The sequence below is a fragment of the Crassostrea angulata genome, chromosome 5, assembly GCF_025612915.1.
Source record: "Crassostrea angulata isolate pt1a10 chromosome 5, ASM2561291v2, whole genome shotgun sequence".
In the NCBI taxonomy this organism is placed as follows: domain Eukaryota; kingdom Metazoa; phylum Mollusca; class Bivalvia; order Ostreida; family Ostreidae; genus Magallana; species Magallana angulata.
The window spans coordinates 56252159-56258794 of record NC_069115.1 but is presented as its reverse complement, the minus strand read 5'-3'; positions in this window follow the sequence as shown (position 1 = coordinate 56258794).

Below are 6636 nucleotides of genomic sequence, written 5' to 3'. Positions count from 1 at the left end.
GTGTGAGAAAGACGTGTTTCCGTAATCTAAGATATTGATCGCTTTGTAAAGTTTAACCCACCACCATCCCCATCTAACCGTCCAAGTAATTTTATAATTTACAACAGTCATAATAGCTTGTGCCAATATCAGAAATCCATTCTAATGTTTACATTGTGTGCATCATGGTTTTATTAGATTTATGGCAGAACTTTGTATATGCCACCTTAATTTTTTACATGTTTATATTAAGGGAGATCACCCTGCCATTGTTGTTTACTATTTTTGGTTATATTTTACCGGGTGATCTCAATATTTGTTCAGGTGTTTTTTAACTAATAAGGGAGATCCCACAGTACCTGTTACATAAGTCATTTTAATAAGTTTAAGTATTGACTTTGTCAGGGATCTCCCTGTTTGTGATGTGGTTTATTTGTACAAGTTTTTGATTCGTCATTAATAAATGACATTATTTCGTCAATGACCATTTAGTTGTTTTTTAAGGTAAAAAATTAACAAGCTGCAGTTCATAGATGGAACGAAAGATTTAAGTCTATTAATGGAATAAGCTTTATTGGTAACTGTTAAGATCAATGCATGGGCATAAATGCCTTTATTAAAAAGAATGAATGTTTACATTACAGATTGGTAGTAAATTTTGGCTTCTAATCATAATTCTTTGAAAAGTTTGGAACTCTTCTGTGTATGGAGGATGTTTAGTTTCAATCTCATAAAATACCATGTCATGTCAAAGCATATCATATTATTAAGCCCTTCATTTCGATTTCTCAAAGCATAGCATACAAATTTCTTATCATTGCATGGAAATCTCATAGCATATCATTTAAATCTCATACCATAGCATAGCATAAATTTGTAAAAGATAAACATGAAATGACCAAACATACTTACACGTTTATTGTATTCTTGGACTTAAATATTGCTTCGCAAGATAGATTTGTTTCTGAAACGTTAAACACTAGTTATATTGATGAGATTAATTCAATAGTCTTAGTTTGGTATTTAGTAGCATCAGTCTCAACAAGAAAACAAAGAAGTTTACGGAAAGAGATGAGAGAAACGGGTTAGTTTATTTATTATAGTTAAGACAAATGTGATCATATGTATTCCTGATGGTAACCATGTAATGTTCAACAGTGAACTAGTGATTTGCTTCGTCTTCTGTGAGCCAGCTGATTTGGAGTTAAGTTTTTTATAAGTCTTACTTTAAAAGCACTTTATTTAGATATATGAGTGTTATTCTGAACAAAATTTCTTTTAATATCGATGAATAATTAAACCAGAAGTTTAAACTTCAATACATTTGACAAGCCTACTTAAAAATTAAAAAAAATCTTTATTAAGACCTTTATACGTTAAAAGGATGTTTATGATCATCATATTTATGATTTATTGAAGAAAGTTATACTAGCTATGTTTCTACCAGATAAGTTTATTTTACAAATGGGAATTTTGTTTTGTGTGTTTTGATATTTGAAACGGTCCGGTATATAAATAAATAACAGCTCAGTATTTTTTCAAATATTAGAATCGACACAGAAAGGAGCTCAAAGAGTTGAATTTGAAAATCCTGGTAAGTTAACACTAGTCATAAATCGTTCCGTTATCCATGGATTTCTAAAACATTGGCATTTCAAGGAAGGCTGATATTTTAATCCTTTTGGTTTTGACAGCGCTTCTTCAGGGCAGTTCTGCATCATCTTGTAAGTTTAATTACATAAATATAGACTTTTTTTGGGGGGGGGGGAATTAAATATTGCTTTGCAACATATGTTTGTTTCTGAAACGTTAAACACCAGTAATAATGATGAGATTAATTCAATACTTTTTTGGTATTTAGTAGCATCAGTCTCAACAAGAAAACAAAGAAGTTTACGGAAAGAGATGAGAGAAACGGGTTAGTTTATTTTATCTTTAAAAAATTGTTTGTACATTAAAAGGATTTAATATTACCATATTTATCATTTATTGAAGAAAGTTTTACAAGCTATGTTTATACCAGATAATTTGATTTTTCAAATTAAAATTTTGTATTGTGTGTTTTGATATTTGAAAAGAGAGTGTATATAAATAAACAACAGCTCAGTATTTCATTTATTTTTTTCAAGTAGCAGAATCGTCACAGGAAGGAGCTCAAGGAGTTGAATTTAAAAATCCTGGTAAGTAAACACTAGTCATAAATTGTTCCGTTATCCATGAATTTCTAAGACATTGGCATTTCAAAAAAGGTTGAGATTTTAATCCTTTTGGTTTTGACAGCGCTTCTTCAGGGCAGTTCTACAACGTCTTGTAAGTTTAATTACATAAACTTAAACGTTTATTGTATTTTTGGAATTAAATATTGCTTCGCAAGATAGGGTTGTTTCTGAAACGTTAAACACTAGTAATAATGAAGAAATTAATTTAATAGTCCTTTTCTGGTATTCAGTAGCATCAGTCTCAACAAGAAAACAAAGAAGTTTACGGAAAGAGATGAGAGAATCGGGTTAGTTTATTTATCATAGTTAAGACAAATGTGATCATATGTATTCCTTATGGTAACCATGTAGTATTAAACCGTTAACTAGAGATTTCTTTCGTTTTCTATGTGCCAACTGATTTTTGGGAGTTGATTTTAATCAACTCTCCTATGCAGTTACTCTGGCAAACCGAAAGTGAAACAGTGTTTGGACCTAAGCACAAATCATCACCGCTGACAAGACTTAGTTCTTGAAAATAAAACAAAAATTCGATGTAATGTATGCTGAAGCATTGTTTTTCAATGAAACTTATCTATAAACACTTTGAAAATAGTCAGATTTTATATACAGCAAAACTCGAATATAACGAACACCGATATAGCGAATTTACGGCTATAACGAATTTTTATTCATGTCCCGGCAAATTTCTTATATAAACCTGTAGAAAATTGATGTATATAACGAACACGGCTATAACGAATTTACGGCTATAACGAAGTAATTTTAAGACCCCCGCTGGCAAAATTTTAACGTATTTTATCATTTTTATAACGAATTTTTTCCATTTCAAATTTCATTGAAGAAACATGCAATTTTAAGATGCATATATAAAATACTCAAATTCAAATAGTATACGGAATTTGTTTTAAAAATTGAAATGAAATGGTTATATTGACATTTTTGTGTAAATTAAGGTTATACTTATTTTATAACTTACGATAGTTTAGAAAACTGTTAGCCGGAAAAACCCTTGATTATCATATAACGAATTCGCTATAATATTTTTTACGAATTCGTTATAAACGTATAGTGAATTACGGCTATAACGAAGTTTTTTCTATGGTCCCTTGAAATTCGTTATAGACGAGTTTTGCTGTAATACGAACAATTTAGATATTTCTGTAGTCTTATGTGTTCATACGCCAGAGTTTAATAAAGTCTCGTTCAACCAGACGCTCGGCTTTCTCCGTAAATCACCGACAAGCAGAGATCGAGGCTCTCTTGCTTGTCGGAGAGTAACAGAGACAGCCGAACGTCTGGTTGAACGAGACAAGAGTTCGATATCAATAGTGCCTGGATCCATGCGATTCTTAAAATTGTTTCGATTACTAATACATAGTTTGAAATCTATCTTTAAATATTACACAACATGATTCATATGGGGTTTCTCGAAATTCTTGTCGGAAAAGTCTGAAAATTCATATAATAAAAAAACATAAATCAAATACAGACTAGAAACTATATTGCCATGCAAGATAAGTTGATTTTAAAGTAAATGATAATCGATTAAATCAACTCCCGTCAGTACTTCAGTACTTTGATTCAGTTAAGTTTCTAATTAGACTTATTGTAAAAGCACTTTATTTGGATAGATGGAAGTTATTCTGAACATTATTTCTTTTACTATCGATGAATAATTAATTAAACCAGAAGTTTAAAATTCAATACATTTGACAAGCCCATTAAGTCATAAAATATATCTTTAAAAAGACTTTTATACATTATGAGGATGTTTATATTATTTATTGAAGAAACTTATACAAGCTATATGTCTACCAGATAATTTGATTTTTCAAATTGAAATTTTGTGTTGTGTGTTTTGATATTTGAAACGGTCCGGTATATAATAATATAACAGCTCAGTATTTAATTGGTTTTTTTTCAAATATCAGAATCGACACAGGAAGGAGCTCAAGGAGTTGAATTTGAAAATCCTGGTAAGTAAACACTAGTAATAAAGCGTTCCGTTATCCATGAATTTTCTAAGACATTGGCATTTCTAAAAAAAATAGAGATTTTAATTCTTTTGGTTTTGACAGAACATCCTCAGAACAGTTCTACAACATCTTGTTAGTCTAATCACAGTCAGTTCAAACATTTCCTTTACAACATGCAGCATAGCATAGCATAGCATAGCATTGAAATCTCATAGCATAGCATCGGAATCTCATACCATAGCATTGAAATCTCATATCATAGCATGCAATCTCATAGATTCTCATTTGTCATATCATATCATAGTATACCATACCATAGCATAGCATACAACATGATCTTAACTCGGTTTGAAATGCCTTTATTAAAAAGACTAAATGTTTATATTACAGATAAGTAGTAAATTTTGTCTTCTAGTCATAATTCTTTGAAAAGTTTGGAACTCTTCTGTGTATGGAGGATGTTTAGTTTAAATCTCATTATATACCATGTCATGTCAAAGCATATCATATTATTAAGCCCTTCATTTCGATTTCTCAAAGCATAGCATACAAATTTCTTATCATTGCATGGAAATCTCATAGCATATCATTTAAATCTCATACCATTGCATAGCATAAAATTGTAAAAGATATACACGAAATGACATAACATACTTACACGTTTATTGTATTCTTGGAATTAAATATTGCATCGCAAGATAGGTTTGTTTCTGAAACGTTAAACACTAGTAATAATGATGAAATTAATTCAATAGTCTTATTTTGGTATTTAGTAGCATCAGTCTCAACAAGAAAACAAAGAAGTTTACAAAAAGAGATGAGGGAAACGGGTTAGTTTATTTATTATAGTTTAGACAAATGTGATTATATGTATTCCTGATGGTAACCATGTAATATTCAACAGTGAACTAGTGATTTGCTTCGTTTTCTGTGAGCCAGCTGATTTGGAGTTATTATTTTATTAGGCTTATTGTAAAAGCACTTTATTTAGATATATGGAAGTTATTCTGAACATATTTTCTTTTAAATATCGATGAATTATTAAACCAGAAGTTTAAACCTCAATACATTTGACAAGCCTATTAAATCATAAAATATATATTTTTAAAAAGACCTTTATACGTTAAAAGGAGGTTGATGATCATCATATTTATCATTTATTGAAGAAAGTTATCCTAGCTATGTTTCTACCAGATAAGTTTATTTTACAAATAGGAATTTTGTATTCTGAGTTTTGATATTTGAAAGGGCGGGTATATAAATAAATAACAGCTCAGTATTTAACTGATTTTTTTCTCAAATATCAGAATCGACACAGGAATTAGCTCAAAGAGTTGAATTTGAAAATCATGGTAAGTAAACACTAGTCATAAATTGTTCCGTTATCCATGAATTTCTAACACATTGGCATTTCAAGAAAGGTTGAGAATTTAATCCTTTTGGTTTTGACAGCGCTTCTTCAGGGCAGTTCTACAACACTTTGTAAGTTTAATTACATAAACATAGACGTTTATTTTATTCTTGGAATTAAATATTGCTTCTCAACATAGGTTTGTTTCTGAAACGTTAAACACTAGTTATAATGATGAGATTAATTCTATACTTTTTTGGTATTTAGTAGCATCAGTCTCAACAAGAAAACAAAGAGGTTTTCGGAAAGAGATGAGAGAAACGGGTCAGTTTATTTATTATAGTTAAGCCACATGTGATCATATGTATTCCTGACAGTAAGCATGTAATTTTTAAAATGTTTACTAAAGATTTGCTTTGTCTTCTGTGTGCCAGCTGATTTTAGAGTTTAGTGATTACCTAGACCTGTTGTAAAAGCACTTTATTTGGATAGATTGAAGTTATTCTGAACAAAATTTCTTTCATTTATTATCGATGAAGATTAAACCAGAAGTTAAAAATTCAATACATTTGACAAGCCTTTTAAATCATGAAATATATCTTTAAAACACCTTTATACATTTTAAGGATGGTTATATTATCATATAGTTATTATTAATTGAAGAAATTTATACAAGTTATGTGTCTTATAGATAATCTGATTTCTCAAATTGAAATACTTTTGTATTGTGTGTTTTGATATTTGAAACGGTCTTGTATATAAATAAATAAAGCTCAGTATTTAATTGATTGTTTCAAGTAGCAGAATCGTCACAGGAAGGAGCTCAAAGAGTTGAATTTGAAAATCCTGGTAAGTAAACACTAGTAATAAATTGTTCCGTTATCCATGAATTTTCTAAGACATTGGCATTTCAAAAAAGGTTGAGATTTTAATTCTTTTGGTTTTGACAGCTCTTCTTCAGGGCAGTTCTATAACATCTTGTAAGTTTGATTTCTCAAACTTTATATTTATTTTATTCTTGGAATTAAATATTCCTTTGCAAGATAGGTTTGTTTCTGAAACGTTAAACACTAGTAATAATGATGAGAATTATTCAATACTTTTCGGT